Genomic DNA, 27,029 nt, shown 5'->3' with positions numbered 1-27,029 from the left:
GCAAACACAAAACTTCCATAAATCTCATCCTAATAATCAGATCAATATTCTCCTGCTTTTTGAACTCTACAGTGAGAGGTGGGCACCTGTATAAAATATATCATAGAAACGTTTTGTTTTGGCTAGGTCTGTGCTGAAGAAATGCCATATGCACACAGAAGTAGCTGTCTGCAACAATGTTATACTTTGCATTCAGAAAAGCTTAACAATTTGTGCTGCTACTCTTATAATCCTGACTCACTGGGACTTGCCTTACTTTGAAGCACAGAGCATTACCTGAAGCTGTTTACATGATGACCAGTTACAAACGACTGAACAAAACTGTGGTTAAAGGAAAAAGGATGAAAAGGTATATGTCAACATTTAATTTTATTGATCTAAAGCACACATTTGGACTGGGCTGCCTATAAAATTTTCCAATCCCATTATTTCATATAGTGTGCCCGATCAGATATGGTTATGGTTACAAGGGTTCATAAGTTTAACATTAAGGACACTTGATCAGAGAGGCACAGGTGAGAGAAAGATATTGATGAAGAGGGGAACAGAGGGTGAAGAAAGAAAATATTCCTTTATGAACATAAGAATGAAGCAGCAAGTTATGGATTCAGGAAGAGTACAGAAAAGATTCATCTACTACAAAGGTCTTAACTTTTGTGCAATGCGCCCCCTTGATGTAAAATATTTTGAAGTTGAGCCCCTCCAAAACTTTGTACAAAACAGGTCTGCTGGAGTGAGCAGGGCTTAGAGCTGGAGTACTTTTTTGTAGCGCAAAATCCACACTAAATGCAAGAATGATAAAAGAGCAAATATTACTAACTGACTATAGAAATTGAGCATATAACCCCACCCCAAATAGCTGGGGTGTTTAGCCCCACATGCTCCAGGTCCCTAATGCAGCTGCACCCACTGCACTGATGATATTCCAGCTCCCAGAAGCACACTGTCTTATCTGCTTCTTTCACCCTTTGCACCCCATTCCTGGCTATTTTCCCAATCAGTGCTGGACTGGCTACCAGGCGTTTTGGTGTGCTGCCGAGCTGGGGGCTAATTTCACTGCGGTGGGGGCTGATTTTGTTGATGGTGACCCATCAACGAAATCAGCCCCCATCTCGGCAGCATACCAAAACGTCCGGTAGCCAGTCCAGCCCTGTGCCCAATGCTGAAACACTCTGCTCTTTCAAGTGAAAAAATAACAGCTACAGCCCTACAAAGCAGGTTTTCTCCTCTTCCCACTACACAGGGTGATCACTCATAGGCCTGAGGCCCAAAGAGTTCTCCCTGTCCCTTTATATAAAAGAGATGCCATCTTCACTTACAATGTATTTGTGCCCCACTGAAATATAGCCATAGACCCTAGGGGCTGTTCCCCCATACAGTTTGAAGTACTTGGATCTACAAGCTTGCTGTTTCATCATATTATGTATTATTTTACCAAAACACAAGAGCATATGGGAGGTTCAAAATCTGGCAAATGTGGACCTGGCTGTTTAACATAGGTCTGTGTTCACAAATACACAAGCCTTTGAAATACTGGAGTACTTGAAAGATTGATTTGAGTACTGATGTAGAGGCGTTTAAACAAACACGTGCCCTAGTCACGTTCACCAGATGCTGACATGCTTCCTCTGCAAGCAGAAAGTAAACACTACCAGATTTCATTTACAAAACCATTGTGGAGACAGCCATGTTGAGCCTGAACTCTACTTGCAATATTGCTATTTGGAAAACAATCTAAGAAGCTACCATGCTGACCAGAAATCCAAATTGAGGCTTACAACCAAGTACTAGAAAGAGGGTGGCTGATCTAATTATTGGGAGAGTTGTTCTGGTCAAAATAAAAGCTGTGAGAAAAGTGTTTTACTAGTGCAGTTTTCAATCACCCAATCATCCAATTTAAGCCCCATCTCAAGGTTTTGCATCAGATTTGCATGCCATTTGTAGCACAAAGTCAGCACAAACTGTTAATAAATTTCAATCCATCCGCCCATTGCTCTTTTGCAGACAGGTGTTAGTTAAGCGTGATGGAGTACAATTATATGATACAGGACCACATATGCAAACATATTTTATCACTGTATGTACAATAACGTATTTTCATAAATCAAGATCCACTAAAAGTTAATTTGAGCATCTGTAATATCTTACCAAATAATGCATCAACCTTCTCCTCTTCAAGGACAGATATTCCAGTGCAAGCCTTAGTTATACCTTTTGCAGATGCAAGTTCTTTCAGTGAAAAAAGTATTTCGCTGACACCATTCAGAGGAAGACCTGTACTATCCCTAGCTGCCAAAGCTTCTAGCTGCCAAAGCTTCCTCCAATAGTTTGTCCAATTCTCTCTTTGACATAAGAATATTTCTGAACCGTGAAGGATCATTTGAATCCTTCGCCACTTGCTGCATATCAGTCTGCAAAGTAACACAACTATTAAGTATTTGCCATCATGTTAGGTTACATACTAAAAAATTATATTAGAAGTGGTGAATTTTGGATGTTGATTTGACATCTGTACATGGCTAACAATCTATGAAATGCTGGGTTAGCACCATAAATATAAAGCAGCCATATTTAAAACACATTGAATGCAGAAAGATTTAAAAGTCTCCCCCTGCACGAAATCTACACAGTTTGTCCTATATAAAATGTAATTGTACAGAAGGGTTTACAAATTACAACACAAACAATATGTCAAAATAGTGGGAATGAAAATAAGAACCTTTTGTACTGTGAATGATCGACTGCATATTTTTGAGGTTGCTGTATATGTTAAGTTTCTTGAACTTGTCAAATCAGACAGCACAGCTTCCAAATGCTGTATAGCTAACAAACTGTTGCAAGTGCCTTGTAACTGTGCTATCATGAAATAAATAGAGTTGTTAAAGGCAGCAGATAATACAGTATACACATAAAATAAGCATACATTTTCGCAGTGCATGTTTTTGGATGGAAAAAAGGATTTTGTGAATGGAAAATTGTTGCAGTTTGCGTGGTTAGTAGAATATCAGTCACTCACCTTTTAAGTGTTCATTTTCAACTTATAAAGCATTCCCTTCTGCTTGTAACTGTACACAAGCCGCATTCAGCAGGAACCAGGACCAACAGAATAGGTTAATAATGGACAATGAATTATATACCATTTCCTTGGAGAGAAAGTGAATCATGTACCTTAAACAAATAAGAAAAAATGATCTCAGCGTGAAATGATGGACTTTTCTCAGTTATCAAATGAAATGATTCTTCATTGTCCTGAGGGGAAAAGAACAGAAAAAAGCAACCATCATTTATCCTATACAGTTCAAGCAGTTTTCCATTTGTTTATTCACATTTTGAAAGTTGGGTGTATGTACCTTATTGTTGAAGAAATGAATGCGCCATATTAATTCTGTGTTGTAATAAGGATCAGGGCTGTTGGTATGATAACAGGCAGAAAATATGTAGTTAATAAAATAGGTTTTGGCAGTAAAAGGCTGGCATGCAAGCGTAACAATATGCAATTGTGTATGAGGACAGCACTCATTAAACTCTGCTTACATCAGTCACCACTTTCATTGCTTGAAAATGGGTCATCATGGCAAGGGGTATGGTTCACATGCACATCTATGACAATTGGACATTCACTGTAGGCCAGGCTGTGTGACTGAGTTAAAAAACTTTGCAGTGTCAAAACAGTTGGCGCCAAGTGTACCACCATTTTGTGATCTTGTTTGCAGGGTCTAGTAGGTATAACTGCATTGCTTGAAGCAGCCAGCTCTTATGTAGGACATAGTGTTTTGGGTATTAACTGGTGAGGTGGTCATTGATCCTTGAATTTAAGAGGGGACTCCAAGACAGTTTCATTTTCATGCTCTGCTGCTTCATATTTACTTGTACATTTTTGGTGAATGACACAAGCCATCCCTGCTAAAGGGCTAGGTTTTCAAGTTTCTGTAAGTTTGTCTGTGGATTCACATCAGCAGGCTGAGAAGTTGTTCTTTCAGCATGAGCTTGGTTAGCAATGCTTATATTCTCCTGCCTACTATGCTTGACTTTATATTTTTCCTTGCATTTATTCTCTGCAATCTCTTCCTCTTGGAGTTAACGTAACACCCTCTTAAGTCTTCCAGCACTTCCCCGACTGCCACAGACTATTAACTACTACTCTTCCTCCGGTGCCCTTTGAAATAACACCTGTTTTAGACCCTCCAACGTGCCAGAATAGCTTGCAATTAGGTTTTTGCATCATAAGAGACTGTTTCTTCACACAAAAAAGCATCAGAATTGAGAAACGAACACAGTGAGCATTTGAAATATCTTCACTTGATTGCCAGAAATATGTAAATAAACAGCTATTGATATTAAAGGACACACATATACAATCTATCCATAACAAATTAAGTTGGCCTTAATGGACAGTACTCTTTGCAAGCCTGAACTTAAACTGCCTGAAACAGCTCATCTGACTAAAATAGCTCTTTATTCAAAAATGGCTGCCTTATAGTAGTGCCACAAATACATGTTTAGCCCCTTTCATAAAATTGTTACGTTTGTCTCCAGGGATAGTTGCAAGGCATATGTGAGGACATGCATGATTTACTAATGTGACTTATTTCTGAATGTAGGTTTTTACTGAATCATGTTGGTAAGTTGAAACAATACTCTACTCTGCAGTTGCAATCCCAATACTGAGGTTTTTACTTATTTTGCTTAAGACATAATTGGAAAAGATACTATAGCTTTGAAATCACTCTCTTCGGTGATTGGCCAAACAGTTTCATATATATTTTCGACCAGCCATATAAAAGAACTTCTCTGGTATTGTCTAAAAGCAGAAATTCTCCATCTTTTATAAAACAAACTGAAAAATTGAAAGCAAAAAATAGGATGTTGAATTAAGTTATGATTCTGCCTTGCTAGAAATAAAAATCCAGAATTAGTTTGTGGCTGGTTTAAGTTTTGGAGGTATGATACAGAACACATCACAAACTGATTCATGTATTATTTATTTGGAGAAAAACATCATACAAAGTACATTGACCTGGTCCAGCTTATCTATATCATGCAAATATTCTGGAATACAAAGAGGTGTTTAGGCCTCTACTGTAGGGCATTGGGGAAACCGCATAAATATCCAGCATGTGGTTACTAGACTAACAGCACTTCAGATTTCAATTAATAGGATATTGAATAAGATCCAATCATCTGCCTTATTGCCATCATACTACTCTGCACTGAAGTTGGCGTTGCTTGGTAGTGCAATACAGCTGTCCATACCATAAACCATGGCCCATCACATCCATTCTATCACATGCTTCTAAAGGTAGAAAGTTACCACTGTGAGCCTCAAAGGAGAACAGCTGATTGCTGTAAAAGAAAAAGCTAGATTTTGGCTTTCTTGAAAGAAAATGGAATGAAAGGCAGATGAGTCTGTCATGTCTTACCATGTGTTGAAGATCTGTTTCGCTTCACCTCTATGTCAGATAAACATAGTGACCACCATGAGCCCTAAAGGACTAATACTGATTGCTTGAAAAGAAACAGCTAGAGTGTGGCTTTCTTGGAAGAAAAGGGAATGAAAGGTAGATGAGTCTGTCATGTTTTACAGGGTGTTGAATATCTGTTTAGCTTCATCCCTATATCATATAAACATAGTGTAGGAATAAACAGAGCTGGCGACTGAAGTGAGTGTGATGACTGCCACAGAAATAGATGGAATGGCTGAGCTTAGTGGCCAAATGCATGTCAACGCAAACATCATACAAAAAAACAAACAACAAGGAGTTTTAAAGCACCAGGAGCTAAGAGTACTGGTGATTGCACACTCTGGCAAACAGCTTTGGAAATAGAATGGACAGTTGGGGCAAGGGAACTCCCATACATCTGTACAACATGCAAACCACATGCAGCTCAAAACAACAGGAGCAAAGACAGTAGGTGTTCTTGGCCACCAACGCCCTTCAGCAGCCAAGGGGATTTCATCTCCCAACCAGTAGTGGGCCAGGAGGTTCGTTTGCAGAGAGGTTGAGAAAGGTGGCAGGCCTCCAATGAGTTCTCAGCAATCCTGCTGTGTGGGATTTACTGGTAGTAACAATAGATTTTCTGGGGCCCCATTGACCCTTATCAGTCAAAGGGACTTCATCCCCCAACCAGTAGTGTATCAGGATGTGCATTTGCAGAGTGGTTGAGAAAGGGGCGGAGCCTCTGATAAGGTCTCAGCAATCCCGCTGCGGGGCACTTACTGAAGGTAACAATAGGGGTTCTTGAGCCCCAACGACCCTCAGCAGCCAAGGGGACTTCATCCCCCAACCAGTAGAGCGCTAGGAGTAGGCCTGGGCGGTAAATTCCGTTTCGCTCGTGGAATTTGGGTAATTTTGCGCTCCGCGGAGAACACGAAATTGCCCATAATTCTGCATTCCGCGACTTCGTGAATTTTTTTGCTAGTTTGGGTTCTCAAATGCGTGTTCGCAAGATATATCCCCCGAGCATGCAAACAGCGATTGCGAACAGTAAAAAAGCATCCCGAACAAGAAATTCCGCATGTTCGCGGAATTTCTGGGTGTTCGCGGCGATTTTTTGCCATTTTGCGGAGATTTGCATAACTCGATTATGCAAATTCCGCCCACCCCTAGCTAGGATGTGCATTTGAAGTGTGGTGGAGAAAGGCGGCTTTCAGTGGCTCTTCTTTCTCATAGGGGCTCCTAAATACATGCTTGGCTGGGGGGCACTTTCCATTACACTGCCGCTGCATGCTCCTCACAAATTACAGGCAGTGAGCAGCGGACTTACAGCAATGAATCGTGATGGCTCTACATGCATTACAGGATTGGATGGCTGTGCAGACCTATTGATCAAGCACTCTGGGTCACTGAAAAAAGGGAGGCATAGCGCAGAGACGGCCTCTGAGATCAAGGCCAGGTAGATGATCTCTTTTAAGTTGCCAGCCTACGGATCGCATCTTTCGAGCTGGCGATATACAACTAGGATTTTTATGCACACACAGGAATCCCCAACCCAATTTTCTCCAAACCTGTCCTACATGCCCTTACCCGATATGCACGAATCAATGCACTTTTCCATCTTGCAGATGTGTGTAAATTTCGGGAAATAATTAAATGAGTGCCTGAGCCTTTGTGCCCCTTTAACCTAATACCATTGCACCCTCACAATATTCCGTTGGTGCTGAAGTGCTATGACACTTGTGCATAGGGCTTATGCGAGTCCACCTGTAATTTATTCAGATACCTGCATAAAGATGAGTGGAAAGCAGAGATTGGGAACGGAAATTAAAACATTTAGGCTGTTTATAATTGTAGATGTGATGGGTGCCTTAAATGAAAACTACAAGATTGGCAAAAATCAAATGCAATGTATATGGAGGCCAAGCAGCCTAGCGGTGAGAGCTGCTCTCCTAATTAAGGACCAGGGTTCGAGTTCCAGCACTGTACCGGCACCTGCATTGTTTATCTCCTTAAAAAAACAGATCTGACTGTATAATATTTTTTAAGTTTTGTGTCTGCCCTTTTATGTTTTCTTCAGCCATTCCAGATGCTTCCACCCCTCCTTTGCACACTCTCATCCACCTTCCCTCTCTTTTGCTTCTGTTTCTTAAGCTCTTTCTGCCTCATCTTTCCTTTGCCCTCTAACAGTTTGTGTGTTCAGCTTTCTGTCTCAATCTTTCTTTTTTTCCTTCTCTCCCCATCTCTAGATGTCAGATTTGGTAAAGTATGAACCTCACTCCCCATCACCCTCTACCTTTAATTCTTTTCTGTCCATCTCCAATATTTCCGCTGGTCCCTTCCTCTCTGTAGTACTGTTTCCTGCCATTTTCTGCTCACCAACACCATCTTCTGTCTAGGCTTTTAATTTTAAATTGACTTCATGTTAGGACATTTTTTATGTATAGCCGAATTTATTAAATATTTTTCTTCCTCACTAAGTCAGCTGTAAGCCATGCATAATTAGCAACAAATACAACAAGATTATGGATGGAGTGGTAAAACTTTTCAACCGCTCACACCCAGTCAAGAGACCTGGGTTGAATCCATTGTTCTTTTGCTCACTATGTCACCCCAGTTTGGACCCAGCCATTTGAAAAATCAGTCTTTACCCTGCGGTTCATGGTAACAGTCCAGCCCGAATGGCCATGACATGTCAATCAATCAATCACTTATTTGTAGAGCACGCTAATCACCCATTAGGGTCTCAAGGCCCTGAGCAGGAGGTGGGAGTGCAGCTACAGCTTAAACAGCCAGGTCTTGAGAAGTCTCCGGAAGGTCAGCGGGTCCTGGGTCTGTCGCAGCTGTGTAGGGAGGGTGTTCCATGTCTTTGCAGTAGGAGAAGGATCTGCCACTGGTAGAAGTCCGGTGGAAGCGTGGGAAGGCGGCGAGGGCGAGGTCGGCAGAGCGAAGCTGGCAGTTTGGGGTGTAGTAGATGAGATGCTTGTTAGGTATGCTCGTCCGTCATTGTGTAGTGCTTTGTGGGCATGGGTGAGGAGCTTGAAGGTGATCCTCTTCTTGACTGGGAGCCAATGCAGGTCTTTCAGGTGGGCAGTGATGTGGGTGTGGTGAGTAATGTCGAGGATGAGGCTTGCAAAGGCGTTTTGTATGCGTTGAAACCTCTTTTGGAGTTTGATCATAGTCAGACCCCCCAGGATATAGCGGCATGGATTGGCAAATTTAGCGGCACAAAAATGAAAATTTAGCGGCACAAAAATGGAAATTTAGCGGCATTTAGCGGCATTTTATTTTGGGTTCTTTGCAACACCAAACACAGATATCTTACTGGTTTTGGTAACAAAACAATACATAACTTAAGAAATCCATATTTGGAAGGGTCGTCCTTTATATACTCCTTCCAAATACCGATTCGGTGTTAACTTGCAAACCCATATTGCATTTTGGTAAGGTTGTTTTACTGAATCTCAATTTGGGCATTGGGCATTGCGGTCTCAAAGGCTCCTATTGGGTTGAACTTTGCGTAAAATTGCATTGTATATGAAGCCCTTTGTCACATAGACCTTTGTTTATATGATAAAATAAGGCTAAACGAAGTAGATTCAAACAAAATAAATCAAGAGCCAATAAGCTTTAATATGACACACACATCATTCCAACACATTCCCTTTTCATTAAAGAAACACATAATATGTGTTTCTTTAATGAAAAGGGAACGTGTTGGAATGATGTGTGTGTTCCTGTAATGGAAACTATTTGAGTTTGTCACTGGGAGTCAATAAGTAAGCATCCAATGACCCATTTCTACCATAGTGTACAGAGATCTATAAACCTTTGTTGCATGAAAGTTGACAAATGAAAATACTCCTATATTCCATGTTATGACTAATTGTAGGGTCTCAAAGGTGAGTCTGGCTAGCGCTGATTTATCTCATTTTAAATCCCTACTGTGCTTTCTGAAAGTGAGGTAGCACAACAAGCAGCTCTTTAGAGAACTGACCCTCTGTCCAGGATTGGAGAGCTGATGAAAACAGTGAGTATGTATTTAAAAAAAAAAAAAAAAGGAACAGGACACTTCACAGCCCTTAAATAAACAGGAATGTCATGACTAACAGCAGATGACTGCCCACCCTACCAGTGAAGCCATCACAGATGCAGCAGCACATGGCGACCTTTTTAAATACATACAGAAGGTGTAATATTTTGATATTACATTTACTTTAAATAAATGCAATGTTTAGACTGGTGCCAGGATCCCGTTAGCAGGGAACAAGAAGCTGTTCGGAAGTCATTTCCGACCCACAGAAATACTAAAAATAAAAGATTAATGTCCCCCGAAGGCCCGCCGAGGGCCGCCGCATACGGGGGACGTGGCGGGCCTCGGGGGACATTAATCTTTTATTTTAGTATTTCTGTGGGTCGGAAATGACTTCCAAACAGCTTCTTGTTCCCTGGCAGGGACAGACGTACCTCCTGTCTGTGTTCGCCGGCCGGCTGTTCTCCTGCTCCGAGTCCGCTTCCCTGGTCTCTGGAGAAGAGGAAGAGTCTTCGTGTGTGTGTGTGTGTGTCGCTGCCACTTCTTGCTGGTATTCTCCCTCTCTCGGCCGCCGTGGTCTTCTCCCTCTCTCGGCCGCCGTCCTCGACCTCCTCTCGCTCCTACTTCCTTCTCTCGCCGCGAAATCCTGGGTGGGAATGGAAAATGGGTGCGCATGGGGCTGGATTTAAGGCTGAAACGGGCGGAGACGGCGGAAACGGCAAATTTTGCGGGCTTTTGCCCAAATATCGCGGCATTTCAACAGATCGGCCGATTTCGCGATTTTTTTGCAAATCGCGAAATCGCGATAAGCTGGAGGGTCTGCATAGTCTCTGCGTAGAGGGCATTGCCGTACTCTAGTCTGCTGCTGACGAGGGCCTGTGTGACCATCTTTCTGGTTCTGGTGGGGATCCATCTGTAGATTTTATGGAGCATGCAGAGGGTGTTGAAGCAGGAGGAGGAGACGGCGTTGACTTGCTGGGTCATTGAGAGCGAAGAGTCCAGGATGAACCCCAGGTTGCGGGTATGGTCGGTGGGTGCGGCTTCCAGGGTGGCCGGCCCCCTAGAGTTGTCCCAGGCGGTGGGCGTGGATCTGAGGATGAGGACCTCTGTCTTGTTTGAGTTGAGTTTCAGGCAGCTGGTCTGCATCCAGCTGGTAACAGCCTTCATTCCTTTGTGGAGGTTGGTCTTGGCAGTGGCAGGGTTTTTGGTGAGTGAGAGGGTCAGTTGAGTGTCGTCTGCATGGAGACAATGTTGAGGTTGTGAGGGCGGACGATGTTGGTGAGCGGTGCCATGTAGACATTAAAAAGGGTGGGGCTGAGGGATGATCCTTGGGGCACACCGCAGATGATCTAGGTGACTTCCGAATGGAAAGGGGGGAGGCAGACCCTCTGCGTTCTGTCGGTGAGGAAGGAGGTGATCCAGTCCAGGGCTGTGCCACGTATTCCTACATTGTGTAGGTGTGTGCATAGGATGTGGTGGCAGATGGTGTTGAAGGCAGCTGAGAGGTCCAGGAGGATGAGGGCCACGGTTTTGCCATTGTCCAGTAGGGTTCTGATGTCGTTGGTGGCAGCGATGAGGGCGGTTTCAGTGCTGTGATTGCTGCGGAATCTGGATTGGGACTGGTCCAGGATGTTGTTCTCCTCAAGGAAGTGGGTCAGTCGCCTGTTGACTGTCCTGCCTGGATCGGCAACAAGCATCCTGGGTCCGGTTTTGGGATATCACCCTCATCAGCCAGGCTAGCTTGAATCAAGCGGTAAAGCAAGCAAGGGACCCACAACTGTGTAGTACTAATCCCAACCACTTTTTGCACAACAACACTATCTTCTGTCTGCACTTTTAAAATGGGTTCATGTTGATAGGACATGTTTTATGTATAGCCCAATTTATTAAATGTTTTTCATCCTCGCTACGTCTGCTGTGGGACATGAATAGTTAAATACGCAGCAGGTATGTATGGGATAGAGAAACAAAAATGCAATGTACCATAGTGACATTTCATTTGGTCTATTTATTTGTTAATCAATTCAACAAACGAGCAAAGCTTAAGTTATGTATGTGGTAGAGAAACAAAAATGCAATGTACCAAAGTGACTGCACGAATTGCTTATGTCTTTGTGACTCAAAATGTCAATATTGCAACTTACTAGGAATTATGTTCATGATTTCTGATTAACTCTGCTATTGCACAGGATTAATTGGTTACTGCTTGACAACAGCACTTGGTAAATATTCGTACAATGGAAGAGCTCCATAATAGCATTTGGTAACTATTTGCATAGTGCAAAATCTCTTTGAGGGCCAGCTTCCTCCATCAATGTGGTAGCTGTTGGAATTGGTAGGAACAATCAACTGCTCTTAGGACTGCTGCTTTGCTCTCCCCCAATTGTCACTTTTATGGTGGGCCAACTGTATTGTGCTTTAATCCTTATTCTTTTGAGAAACAAGGGCTGTAGTTCCAGTGCACTGACGGTAATGAAAGCCTGCTGTCCTTTGCAATCCCCCATCTCTGAATTCACAGCTGTTTCCAAGTGTTTAAAAAAGGGATCCTGCTTTTTGAATATCAATGAAATGGGAATGTTTGAAAACAGCCTATTTGTGCTCTGCCAGATTAACACATTCAAAGAAATATTTAGGTTGCATTACAGATGCTTACCAAACACAGTTCTGCAATGCCACCTAGTCAATTCTACATTTAGTACAAGCTTAGACATGATTCAACTGAAGTGGTCTAAAAATATTACTCCCATATTTTAGTGAGTATTTATTATAATTTGTATAGCAGGAGCTTAGAAGTAACTAAGCAGGCATACATTTGAGGGTCGAGGGTGATTGAAGATCATGTACATAGTGGAAGGGGTGAAGGGAGATGTTTCTTCATGTTCAGAGTTCCCTAACAGTTGAAGTATAGATTCTTTTTTAGTAAATTAAATTTCAGTTTCTTTTTGAAGCTGTAAGAGAGTGAGACTATCTGGTATGTAGTGGGATGTTTCCCAGATGCTGGGTGGATAGATTGAGAAAAAAGATTTTCTTGTGGTTTCCTATGTGCAGCTCTCGATTTCCAGTCTGCTGAGGGCAAGACGCCATATGTTACAATGACCTCCTCAGATGGGCATTTATTCAGCCGGGTATGGTGGCATGTTCTTTGTTACTTTTATCACATTTTGAAGATAAAGTGGGTGAGTAAGGGCGCACAATAACGTTCTGTCAACCTGGTAAAGAAAATGATGAATTAGATTAAACTACAGGACCTATAACGGCCCTGCTGACATAGCCCCACCTGGAAACTCATTAATGTTAGACACTTCTGTCTATCCTTCTCCTCTCCCAGCCCTCCATCTCCTTTCTAAACCGCAATTCATCTCCAGTCACTAGTCAAACCCAGAGCTTTCTGATCCCAGTCGCCACACCCTCCTTATGTCTTCTCTCCACTACCCTACAGCATTGTGTCACTTTCACTCTTCCTTGTAACCCCCACTCACTATCCTGCTCTCCTTCAAGTTGTATCACACCCAAAAATTCCAACTTTTCTTTACTCTATTCCTCTCACATTTCTACATCTTATACCTTTCTGTCTCCCAACCCTTACCAGCAGCAGCCCCTACTACCCTTTCCCCATCCCCTCAAGTCTCTTGCACCACATGCAATCTCTCCAGCTCCTCATTATCATCCCTCTAACCATTTCCTTCCATTTTCTTCATGGTCTATCTCTGCCTGTAATCTCACTCACTTCTCGCCTCATATGTTTACCAGTTTTTACCATCTACAGAAGAATTGTTTAATGGATCGGTGGAAAGGAATGTGGATCTGGAGTGAAAGGGGTGGTGATAAAAAAGATTCAGAACAGGTTTTAAAAACGTCTTCCAAGTCTTCACAGGCCCAGTGCATCTGACGATAAAAACCAGCATACTCTATATATTCCAGTGCATTGCTAGGAAAAGTTAGTAACAGTGGTTAAAAAAAGCAAAATATTACCCAGATGAAGTATGTGGGACATAAAAAAAGACATTTATTGCTACCACCCATAAGTTAAATACTTGCACCGTTTGCCATGTCAAGAGCTGTATAAACACAATTACAATTAATTGAAGAACTGGGTTTGAGTCCCGGTGCCTCATCGGCATACTGTGAGTCTAGCAAGTTGTTTCTCTCCCCATGCTTAAAAAACAGATCTGACTGTGTAACATTTTTCTGCAAGTAAAGCACTGCAATGGTCCTATGTCCAGTTTGCACTACATAAAAACTGTATAAATAAATGTGATTGAGGCTGCGATGTGTTGGTTTCATAGAAACGATTTGTCGGGTTTCTCCACGCAGTCGAGGGATGCGTTGATCTCTCAAAATTGCTGGTGCCGTGATATGAATTTCCACTGCGTTGCGCTCTCAAGGCGTTGCATTGAAGTGCAGCTAAGCTTCCTGGGTTCATGGCTGTCTAGAGGGAATGCATAAAGTGTAGCTGTCACCCACTCCCAGAAGTGTATTGAAGCCAGACTGTATGGCAGAAAAGAGATAAGAGCAGAGAAATGTCCACTTTCCAAAAGGGGCATTTATGTCAAGTCCAACTTTACCAGTAAAGAGGATATGTCATTACCAATCCAAAGAATGAAAACATAAACGAGCTACTCCTTTCCAATCAGGAATTACAGCTTGAAAGTGTATCAAGGAATTTCCAATGTTAACCTATGAGATGAGTAGGCCTCACAGTAGTACAAAACTACTTGAGGTGTTTGTCAATGCCAGGGTATGTAAAGATTAAGCACACAAGTCCTTCCTTTTACTTACATGGCACCCTGCTCCTAAATTGACCTCAATGTGACTTATATGTAATAAACAGGTAGTTTCAGGCTTGGCAAGTAGTTTTAAATGCTAAGTCAAAGTTGCAGTAAACTGCACACACAGGCTCTGAAATAGCAGGCCTTTGACTGGTTTGAAAGGCTACTTATGTGGGTGGCATAACAGTGTATTAGAGATCATCTGTGTTCTACAGAATGGGCTGAAAGGCCCTTAGTGTAATACCAGTCATGTGGATGGTATTGAGGAGACGGTACATAGAAAATGAGGTGGTCCACGGATGAACATTGTTTCACCAAACTTACAGGTGCCCCTTTTATAAACCTAAAAGAATTAAATGGTGCTGTAATTTTAATGTGATCACAAGGTTAAATTGCCTAGGTTTGAAAATACATTAAGCTAGTAAGCCAACATACCAGCTTCTATGATTTCCATGAAGCTAAATCAGTACCGCTGCACTCAAACATATGGAGGTTATTGTACCAAGACACTATTTGTTCATTCTCATGTCCCATCCTAATAGCCCTGCAAAAGTGGGGAATGCATACAACATACAAAATAATTCACGCTGTGGCTACAAGAATTGCTCAACAAGTGGGACCTTTAGAAGTCAATAAAGTCCAGTGCTACACGTTACCAACTGCAGAATTGTATTAATTGGTCGCTTATCTGCATGATTGCAGACCGAACATTTCTTGGAAGAAGCAAATGACAACATTGTAAAGTATACAGCACTGAAGAAAGTGAAAGAAGGATTCTTGCAGACTCCAAGCGGACCAGAAGACATTATCCCAAAAGGTACTGTTTGAAACTATAAACTCCTTTTTATACTTCTTGCATTAACAATTAAATGCACGAAAGTGTATGGTAAGAATGTGTGTCACAATGAAGATGCTCATCAACCCATATTCCGTTTCTGTCACCAAAAATGTAGTTGGTTACTGACACATAATACATTTACAATTTAATAAAACATGTTTTACTTACAAAATGTACAATAGCATTCTTTCTTTTAGTTCTTCATACATCACCTTCTGCAAAGCAGTGCACATTACATTCATACAACAGTACATCATTACCAGATTATACCACGCCAGTAGACAACATAGATGAAGATCCAATTACCATTGTTTGGGATAAGCTTTGTACCAGTTAAAAGGTGAAATGTATGTTCAGCTTAAAGATGATTTATTTAATGACTCAGATTCTGGTGTTGAGCAAGTTGTGGATCAAGTTGGATACACCATTCAAAAGGAGTAAGACGAAATTCAAAATTGTTCTAATCAAACTAATACCACAGATGAATGATCACCTATTTTTGAAGGCTCCTCCAAATGCTTAGGGGTGGTCATACTATTGCTTTGTTGCTTCATTATTTGTTTTTGCTTGAGCAATGAGGCAGCTGGCTATAACTTATTATCTTCTATTTGCTCTTACCACGTGATAATAGAATGCTCAGAACTATGTATCACCTTCACAAATATATTTTAAAAAGTTTAAAGGCCCCTGATATCACTTACTATTGTGCCTCTTGCTATACACACATTGATAGAAACAGTCTGAAATGTCCCAACTAACATTGTGTGAAAAATTTGTCTCAAATGGACTCACAGCCACATGCATCAAGCTTTTTTGCTTTCGCAAATGGTGCGAATCGCAAAATTCGGCCGTTTGCGAATGCAAAAACCTTTTTTGGGATGCATCATTATTTTTTTCATTTTTCGCAATTTAAGAAATCGCAATTTTTTGCGATTTCTTAAATTGCGATAGCATTTAAGAAATCGCAAATTTTGCGATTTCTTAAATGCTATGCATGATTTTTTTTATTGTGAATTTGCAATTAGGAAGGGGGAAATTACCATGAAGTAAACCTTCATGGTAATTTGCGAAAAGTTTCAAAAATGCACAAAAGTGCATTTTTGAAACTTATATTTTACACACACCCATGCACTTGGGACATGTGTATGAGTAAAATGTACTTATGTGACATTTCAGGGGTGCAGGGAGGGGTCCTTTGGACCCCCCCCCTGCACCCTTGAAATTGCATTCTCATTTTGCGATTCCTTAATTGCGAATTCGCAAAATGAGAATGCCTTCCCATTGATTCCTATGGGCCTCTATGCCCATAGGAATCAATGTAAAGCAATTCCTTAATTGCGATTCGCAATTAAGGAATCGCAAATAAGGAAAAATAAGAAATCGCAAAAACTTTTGCGATTTCTGGATGCATAGGAATTTGCGATTCCTAAATTGCGATTTCATTAATTTTCGCAATTTAGGAATCGCAAATTCCTACAATGATGCATGTGGCTATCAGTGTCTTATTTCATTCAGCATAGCCTAATTGCAGGTACAGACTATGTTTAGGCAAAAACATTTTCCAGAAAAGGTGAGGAAACATCAATTTGATCACTATATGGAGATTGAAAAACAAACAACAAAAGATGTATAGTGTATTGTATTATATTGTAATTGCATTTATATAGCGCTTACTATCCCTGACGAGGCATTGTAGCACTTTCTTGGCGAGTAGCACACTAGTCCGGAACCCATAAGGACTAGTGGTGACTTAGTATAGTGAAATATGAAAGTAATTTGAGTGGTGGATGTTAATCAGTTATTTGGATTGAGAAGGATAGAGGAGGGATAGAGGAGGGAAAAAGGTTTGCATTTATATAGCACTTGTTACCCCTGTTGGGGAGTTGAAGTAATTTTTTGGCGCATAGCACGCCACGCCGGAACCCATTAAAGAATTAGTGTTGCATTAGTATGGTGAAATATGAAATTAATTTGAGTGGTGGATGAAATGCTAGTCGGTTATTTAGATTGAGAAAGGTAGCAGAGGGATATAAGAGGGGCAGAGGCTTGCATATATATATATATAGCGCATGTTACCCCTGATCGGGTGTTGAAGTGCATTTTCGGCGAGTAGCACTTTACTCCGGAACCTGTAAGCAATTAGTGTTGAATTAGTATGGTGAAATATGAAAGTAATTTCAAGGGTGGATATTAGTCAGTTATTTCGATTGAGAAGTGCAGGGAGATAAAATATGGAAAAAGGGTTGCATTTATATAGTGCTTGCTACCCCTAATGAGGTGTTGAATTGCTTATTTCGGCGAGTAGCACGCTACTCGGAACCCATAAAGGATCGGTGGCAAATTAGTATAGCGTCACATGAAATTTGATAAGTGGACATGAGTCTGTTATTTTGATTGAAAAGGATAGTGGAGGGATAACAGAGTGAAGGATTTAGAATTTGTTTGGAATTTTTTTCGACGTCATAGCAAGTGTGAGGCTTGGGATGAGTAAAAAGGAATGTGGAGGGGAAGAGTCAGAGGGAAGAGTTTAGAAAGGCTTGTTTTGAGGGATCAGTATAGTAAAAAGAGGTGTCAGATGGTGCAAGGAGGGGTAGAGTAGGGGAGAGTCTAGAAAGGGCTATTTTGGGGGTCATAGTAGTGGTACGGGGTTTGAGATGACTGAGAGAGTGGACATAGGGGCTATGTTGAGAGTTTATTGATGCATAAAGGAAGGAAGTAGATGTAGATTAAAGATATTGATAGAGGTATAGGGTGAGAAATAGGGTAGTGCATTGAATATCCTTTTTATTTTTTTGTTTTTAGGGGAAAGTAATAAATACAAATCCAAGTACATGGAAGGTATATAGATGCATAAAGGAACTAAGTATAAGTAGATTAAAGATACATTTGATTTTCGGGTTTGGAACTTAAAAATGTATTTATTTATTCTTTTTATTCTTTTTTTATACATAGTTATTCAACATGATTATACAAAAAAATACACCTATCTACAGTACAAAAAATGCTTACATATTTATTTATTTATTTAGAAGCTTACAAAGCGCACGGCTACCCCCGACGGGGGTGACCCGGCACTGCGGACTGAGGAGCAACACAGATATCTTGTAGGCTAGAGGTTGGAGAACAGCCAGGTCTTCAAGCTGCACCTGAACAAGGATTCAGTTTTAGTTAGCCGCAGACTTAAAGGTAGTTTATTCCAGAGTTTGGGGGTGATCACAGCAAATGCTCTGCTCCCATTCTGGAACATTGGAAACGAGGGGGGGGCAAAAGGCGGAGATGATTGGATATGAGCGCTCAGGAAGAGTGCACAGGCTTTAGTCTTCATCTGAGATACGCCAGACCCATGCCATTTTAAAGCTCTGAAGGCCAGAACCAGGGCTTTAAACTGGATGAGAAAGGGCTGCCGGCAACCAGTGGAGTTTCAACAGATGGAGAGTTATTGAGTGGCGGTAGGGGATGTTGCATATCAGCCTGGCAGCGGCATTCTGCACAATCTGCAACCGATTGATCAGTTAGGCTGGAGCTCCCACAGAAAGGTCGCTGGAATAGTCCGAATGAGAGGAGATGTGGGCATGGATGACCGTCCTACGTGAATCCATAGGGAGGAATGGGAGAATATCGCTAATCATGCGAAGTTTGCCACAGTATGCGGAAGTGATCTTGTTGATTTGAGCCTTACATGACAGTTTGTTGTCAACTTGGAAACCCAGATTACGTGCTGATTTTACGGGTGCGGGGGAGGATTGAACTCTGACGGCCACCACGGAGGAGGCGGGAGTGGGGCACTTTGATTGAAGAACAGCACCTCGGTTTTGTCTGTATTAAGCTTGAGGGTGTTGAGGGTCATCCAAGAAACAATATTGGAGAGGCAGCGTCTAAAATTGGCCAGGCCGATGTCAGAGTGCTCTCTAAATGAAAACACAAGCTGAGTGTCATCAGCATAATAGATCACTCTGACCCCCCCATTCTTCAACTACCTCAGTCAGAGGTGAGAGGTAGACATTGAAAAAGAGGGGGCTTAATGCAGACCCCTGAGGAACTCCGCAACTAAGTGATTATTTTTCCCTTGAAACAAAGGGCCGACAACAGACCTGTTGAGTTCTGCCACTCAGAAACGATCTTATCCAGGCCAAAGGGGTATCCCGGATCCCAAGACTGTACAGTCAATCGAGCAGAATGGTATGAGAGACGGTATCCAATGCCACGGACAGGTGGAGGAGCCCCAGCATGGCCACCTCACCCATATCCATGCATTCGCGAATGGTCTCAGTTACCTCCAACAGCGTGTTCTCCATACTGTAACCGAATCTAAATCCGGATTGAGAGTCGTGGAGAAGTTCTCTGGACTCTAAATAGTTGGCCAGTTGCTCTTGCATGTCTTTTTCCAGTAAGTTCGCTGGTTTAGGGAGGAGCGATATTGGCCGATAGTTGCCGAACACGGACGGGTCTGCCTCAGCTTTTTTTTAGAATGGAGATCAACATGGCCTGTTTCCATGTTGTGGGGAACTGACCTGAGGATAGGGAGGAGTTCCAGATTGAAATTATTGGGGTCGCAATGACAGGGGCAAGAGTGCTAAGCACCTGGGCGGTAACCAGGTCTAACGGGGACCCAGATTTACACAGCTGAATTTTCAACAGGGCAGTTTCCATACAGATTTCTTTAAAAGCGACAAACGCCTTCTCTTGGGAGATCTTAATGTCCTGGACAGGGCTAACATAGGCTTGATTAAAGGAGGAGAAGATATCAACGATTTTGTCATGAAACAAATTAGAAAGGCCAACAGAGAGATCTTGACTGGGACTGATCGAGCACGCGAGGGCCGACGGTTTAGCAAAATCCTTCACAATTTTAAACAGAGTTTTAGAAGAATTATCAGCAGCATTAATTTTACTAATAAAGTATTCTCTCATGGTAGCGCGCTTGAGTTTATGAAACTTTTTTATTGCAAGTCGCCAGTAGCGCTCGAGCTTTTTATAACTACTCCTTTCTTCACGTAGGGCCTGGGATAGGAAAGAGATTGCTCTGGGGCAATGACGTCAATGGCAGAGGACAGGTAGGTATTACAATTAGAGACATTGGTGTTCAGATGGCCTGAGGTTTGCCAGCTTGAGTTAGCCAGTATAGGTTCAAGGGCATCACAGGTGACCATATACCATTTCCTACCCAGGTCCCTGGCTTTGGTTGAGGAAGCAGGTGGCAGGGAATTGGCTAGATTAAAAGGAATCAGGTAGTGGTCAGGCCAGGTGAGGGGTAATGGGGGCGAGGAGGACAAGCCACAAAAATGTGTAAATAAGAGGTCATGGGTGTGACCCGCTCGATGAGTGGGACCCTGTACCCGCTGAGGGAAGTTCAAGCCCTCCAGAATATCCAGTAAGGCTCTAGCCTTGGAACATGTGGCATCATCTACATGCAAATTGAAATCTCCAAGGATGGTGAAATGCGGATGCCTCAAAGAGAGGTCAGCAATAGTAGCGAGGAGCTCAGTGAGAAAGGACGGAGAGGCGCCAGGGGGATTATATATCAAAACCCCCGCTAAAATAAGGTGTGTTGCATCCGAGATGCTAAAATCATAGCTTCAATAGAGCCAATGTTCACAAGTTTCCTAGAAGTAATCTTTCAGTGAGAGCGCAGGACTACAGCGATCCCTCCTCCCACTTTAGTGCCTGAACGATTAAGCCCAACAAAGCGGTAATCCTGGGGAATAGCCAGACTGAGGTCAGGGTTAGATTAGTCTTTAACCCACTGTCAAAAACATTAGGTCCCAGGAGTGGGAGGACCGGGAGTGCCAGATATCTTCCACATGACGAGGGAGATATCGGTAATTGAGGAGACAGGCCTTAATAGCAACCGGGGGCTGATAGGCAAGTCTTCCCTGGCCCACACGGAGAGCCGCTCAGTGGGAGGCCTAAGGGAAAATTAACAATTATCGCCGCTGAAGTAGTTAGATAGCAGCCGAGAAGGGACGCAGTAAGAGTGGCAGCTGCATATCCCTTTCCTAAGAGCCAATAGTTGGGATCTAGACCAGCGAACTTTAGACAGCGGGGTACCAGCAGCGTGGCTGGCTCTGGACGCAGAACAGGCGCGGATGGGCGCAGACGGGGTTGCCTTTGGGCGCTAACCCCTGACCCCACCCTCCCAAGCCGTAAGTGGTGATTGACCGCCCTGACTACCCTCCACATCAATCGGGCAATTCTGTGGTGGACCGGTGGCATCCCCTTATGCTGCTAGAGCGCTAATCCCTGACTCCACCCTCCCAAGCCGGAAGTGGTGTACATACCGGGGATATGCTGTATACTTCTGTTTGCGTATGGTGTTTACGTGGGTAAGAGCCAATTCTTGAGTAGTCTTCTAAAGATAAGGTGGTTGTCGGTGGATCTTATGTTGGGGGTAAAGAGTTCCATATTTTGGCTGCTTGAACAGAGAAGGATGTGCCACCCATGTTTTTTTTCTTGTATCTTGGGATTTTGAGGCGAGGTGCCACTCTAGAGTAGAGGTTCCTATGATGAACGTGTTTGGTGATTGTATTCCTCATGAAGCGCGGTCCCATTCCATGTATCGCTTTGTGGGTGATACAAAACGGCTTGGACATGGATCTTCTGGCAACCGTTAACCAATGCAGGGCTTTCAAGGCAGGGGAGATTTGGTCTTGCGGTTTGATATGCAAGAGTAGTCTGGCAGCCGAGTTCTGAATCCATTGTAGTCTTTTCATAGTTGTCAAAGGTGATCCGTGATAGAGGCTATTGGGGTAATCTAGTTTGGACTGAACAAGGGAGATGGTAGCTTGGACCTTGTGTGAAAAACCCAAGTGGGGGAAGATTTGTCGTAGAGTTTCTATAGTAACAAAGCTTGACCTTGCTAGTTAGTCCTCTTGGGCATTTATCGACAGCTTGGAGTCCATGGTCATTCTGAGGTTTCTTACTTCCTTCGATAACTTAGGCGGTGATCCCAGTTCATCAGGCCAGGTGGCAAGTGGGTCATAATGTTTCCAATAGAAACAAGTGAGTATTTCTGTTTTGGAAGCATTCAATTTGAGATGGCTCCACGTCATCCATTATTCCACGGCTCTGAGACAACTGAAAATTGGTGAGTTTCTGATGTTTTTGGGTCATTACAGTTGAAGGAGTATTTGCGTTTTTATCTGCATAGTTATAGCACGTGAGGTGAAATTGATTGATCAGTACTGGTAATGATTTCATGTAGATGTGGAAAAGCATGGGTGAAATGATAGAGCCTTGAGGGACCCCAGATTTTGTGGAGTACGGTTTGGATGAGAAATGTGGGTTATGGATGACATTAGTTCTGTTTTGAAAGTAGGGCATGATCCAGTCTAAAGCAGTCCCCTCTATGCCGGCTTCGTAGAGTCTTTGTACCAGATAGTCATGGTCAACTGTGTCAAAGGCAGCCGAGAGGTCCAATAGGAATAGCGCAGCAACCCGGTTGCGGTCAACTGTGTTCTTCAGGTCATCCCAAATGGCAAGGAGGGCAGATTCTGTGCCTCTTCCCTTATGGAATCCCGTTTGGAAGTCTGAAAGTATGGCATTATCTTCAATGAATTGTGACATCTGGGCGAACGCTGCTCTTTGTATCAGTTTGCCCAGGAAAGGTCCATTTGTAATAGGTCTGTAGTTGTCAGGGTTCAACGGGTCCAAGTTTGTTTTCTTCAGTAACGGACGTATGTATGACTTTTTGAGTCCTCCTGGAAATATTCTGGTAGTTAAGGAATCAGTTATGATTCTTCATACTGGATTGGCAGCAGAGGTGTTAGAAGAATTGTCTTGAAAGTTTGTAGTGGACATGGGTCAGAAGGGCTGCTGGCAGGCCTGCTTCCTTTGACCAACACATTTCACACAATATATATAAATGTATGGTGTCTATAAATGTATTGTGTGAAATGTGTTGGAAGGAACAGAGAGGCTGAGTTAGAGTATTATTGGATTGTTGATTTGTAAAAGGATTAGTGCTGGTGTATGATGGGAAAATATTTTTGGATGTATTCAAGAGGGTATTCCTGAAAACCCCCATCAGCCTTTCATTTGCAATGAACACAGATGGTGTCCCTGTATTTAAAAGTTCCAAAATATCAATGTGGCTAGTGTACTTAATAGTAAGCGAGCCAACTGTATCCCAAAGAAATCTGCGTGAAAATCTGTTACTATACAGTATTTGGGTTTCCGCAAAAAAGCCAATAATGTGGTCTTTCTTAAAACCTTTAAATAGCAAACTTGCACAGCTGGAAAGTTGATTGTCATTTAAAGATCACAACAATTGCAGTTTTCTTGCCATGCTACACTTCTGACAATCACATGTAATTTACCAGCTTGCTGTCTCGTTTCAAACAGCACCCAGTTTAATGGCAAGTTTGGACGCTGGCATTGTCTACAACAGGATGAAGTCGCTGTTTCATGAAAAGGGCACTGTAGAGTATTTCCTTAAAATGCTGAAAAACCAAAAGGCCCACCAAGGACACTTGATACCCTAAAACCTGATATAAACAGTGTAAGAAGAATCAAAGGTCCCAAGTGGTTCACGATTTTGAAACATTTTTGTGTAACAGAGGATTTGTGATTCATTACATGCATGGTGGCTTTAGTGGCATTATGAAATGGTTGCTGACCATCTGGTTCACTAAAGAATATAGGCATCAGTCATACTCTTTTTTATGAGAAAAATAAAAGTAGTTGATGTCTATTCGAACCAGATAAACCCCACACTGGATGTTAGTCGAGTTCCAAAGCCCGTTGATGAACTACCATACTGGGAGACCTCTGTGTTTCAAAACTTTCTATTATTTTATGGAATGACTGTGCTAAAAAGAAATTCGATAGATCACACCATTTATATTGTTGTGACAGCAATTCATAAAATATTAAATGCTATCATTACCTAGGAAGATTTAAATTAAGCAGAACAGTGTTTACTTTTGTTTGTGCAACTGTTTAATGATTTACATGAAAAAAGATTTTTGAAAATCATATTCATTGAATGTTAGTCGAGTTCCAATGATTGTTGATGAACTACCATACTGGGAGACCTCTGAATTTCAAAACATTCTTTTATTTTATGGAATGACAGAGCTAAAACATGTTTTAGATAGATCACACTATTTACATTTTTGTGACAGCATTTCATAAGATATTAAATGACAACATTACCCAGGAAGATTTAAATTAAGCAAAACAATGCTTCCTTTTGAGCAACTGATTAATGATTTACATGAAAAAAAATTTGACAATCAATATTCATCAACTTGGTCCATTTAGTAGTCAGTGTAAGAGTAGTCAGTGGAGAGCTGAATAGTTTCCTTTTACTACATGTGCATGGCACGGTAGGCATAGAAACACACATTCTAGATGAAGTAGATATGATACAAGTAATACCTGTGTTAATTGAAAATCATTTGCCTCCTGATAGTGTTGAGGCAGAATGTTACAGAGTATGATGTATTCATATAATAGAAATAAAAAACGATACAAAAAAAATACAAAATTGCATTTACAACGTTGGCTCTACATACCCCTACAGCTTAACAGAGAATGAATATATAGCAGTAACTCAGATCACTCATATTTTAGGCTCTATTGTAGTAGCCTATCAAAAAATATGTTTAGAACCAAGCAATCTTCTTGTTTACAGCTCGAATTATACTCTTAATCAGAGGAGAGACCAAAGAGCAATGAAATATGAAAGAGAACCAGGAGTGTTTGCCTATGGTAGGTTCACTAGATTCATTCAGCATAAGCAGGCAAACTGGTCTATTGACCTGGCAGTCATGGTTCCACTTAAGTGTGAATCCTATGACATCAGGGAACCAGTTCATCTGGTAGTAGTAGATAGCAACATCACAGCTATCAGGATATCAATGATAAAATGGATCTGCTTTTACATTCAGGTATAACATGAATCATTGGTAAGTGAAATGCCAAATCAATTTGAAATAGGTTTAGCCAAAGCATGATACAAAGTTCTCCCACATGCATGATTTGAAATCAACTAGATCAGCGATCTTAACCTGTGCTCCAGGGATCCCTAGGGGGTTGCAACAGCTACGCAGCAGTCCAAGACTGTTTATAAACATAATAATGTTGACCAAATAATAAAGTGTATATCAATATAGAAGCAAAATATACTACTGAAAATTCAAACTTGCTCTGTAAATGTACAGAAATATGAAATTGGAGGGTAATAATGATTTCGTATCTTCAGAATGATTTTCGGGAGCAGTGCAAGTACATCAAATAGAACACAGCATGACCAATGATTGACTGCGTTATCTGCAGGAGACATACACAGCCTGGCTGACACCCCAACAGGCTGCTTCCTTTGACCATCCCATTTGCATGGAGGAAGTCATTGTGGCGATCACTCACCACATGCTCCTCAAAGCCCTAGGCCTGGATGGCTTTTCAACCCTTTTCTATTACACGTTTTGTCAGGTACTCGCTCCTATCTTCACTGGCATACATAGGCACCCTCCCCACACATCATGCTGGAGGCAGTCATCACGGTTAAACCCAAAAACGGGAAGGATAAAAGCCAGTGTGGCTAATATTGGCCCATTTCACTTATAAACATGGATGCCAAGCGTATTGCCAGCATTTTGGTGCTGAGGCTAGGTCCCCTTTTATCGACCTGATAGATTTCTTCACCAACAATGTGGCAACAACACTAAGCAAATTCTCCACCTTGAGGACAGAGCCAAACGCTCCTGGTGGGAAATAATTATTTTAGATATCAATGCTGAAAAAGCATTAGACCCGGTGCTTAGGACTTACCTAGATGTGACGCCGACCCATTTGGGATTTGGAGACAGATTTCGCGGCTAGATTCCTTCACCGTTCACACAAATAACTTCGCCCCCAGTCTCCACTCCACCATCTTTGCGGCATGGCAGGTGGCAGGATGTAAGTCAATTGGTCATTTATTTGATGCAGAGGGGCTTATTCCCTTCAATAAACTCACGCCTGACTATGACTTGCCAGAGAAAGAACAGATTTGCTACCTGCATGTACACCACAGAATCACCTATCCAGACATCCCAGGGGGTGCGCAACGTACCCTTGTACCATTTGAACAATGACTGCTGTCAAAAGAAAGTGAAGGGCGCATTATCACCAATTGTATGCCCTTCTGCTACCCCACTTGGAGGAGAAAACAGTGGGACAGAGACAATGGAAGCTTGAATTGGGGTGGACTCTGATGCAAAGGAAATGGGAGGACATATACTATAGGAAAAGACATACAGCGTGCAACATCACAAGTATAAAATCCGCCACTAAAGTTGTAACGTAGTAGTTTTTTTTAACACTAGCTAGGTTGCATAGAAGGAACCCCTCTCATATACGTGAGTGCTGGAGGGCCTGTGGTGCTCGAGGGACCTTGCTTCACCTCCTTGGCTGTGTCCAAAGCTGAAACAATACTGAGACAGTTTTGACAAATATAGATGCGGATTGCAACCCACAGCTCCCCCACTTCCATGTATACATTATCCTGGGGCTTCCCAACCCCTTGACTTTTACCCTTAGAACTAGGTGAGGTCAGCATGTTGGTTTAGCACCGAGAGCAGTTTTTTGACTGGCTCCACAGAATGTGGCATATACTGTGCATGGAAAGCATGACCCTTGCCTTAACAGATCAGGTAAATTGCTTACCGAGATTTGTGGCTACTGTTAATCTCCCTGCTTTCTGCAAAATTTTACAAACTGATGTTCCCTAAGTATTTGTGCTTATTGCACTTGATGGAACCAAACGATGAGATGAGCATATGGCAGACATCTAATGGGGTGCTAGTGACAGAAGGGTCGGCTGATGATTAGGCGCTTAATGTTGGACTGAGTACGGAGGGAAGAGAAGCGAGACGGGTGGTGGGTAGTTGGGGACATGGTAAGGTTTGTTCTTGTTTTGTCATCGCCCTGCTGGACACCAATAAGGGTCTATTTTGATGAGTGTGTTTGTA

The 27,029-nt window shown here is 42.2% G+C and overlaps 2 pseudogenes; one reads left to right on the top strand and one right to left on the bottom strand.

Moving 5' to 3' along the window:
• Positions 1–301: 301 nt before the first annotated feature.
• LOC144798017 (uncharacterized) lies at positions 302–4,617 on the bottom strand (annotated as a pseudogene).
• LOC144798016 (uncharacterized) lies at positions 4,616–24,971 on the top strand (annotated as a pseudogene).
• Positions 24,972–27,029: the final 2,058 nt, after the last annotated feature.

Source organism: Lissotriton helveticus, chromosome 12, assembly GCF_964261635.1.
Source record: "Lissotriton helveticus chromosome 12, aLisHel1.1, whole genome shotgun sequence".
Classification (NCBI taxonomy): domain Eukaryota; kingdom Metazoa; phylum Chordata; class Amphibia; order Caudata; family Salamandridae; genus Lissotriton; species Lissotriton helveticus.
Note: the sequence above shows the minus strand (reverse complement) of the source record. Positions and strands in the feature narration are given on the sequence as shown.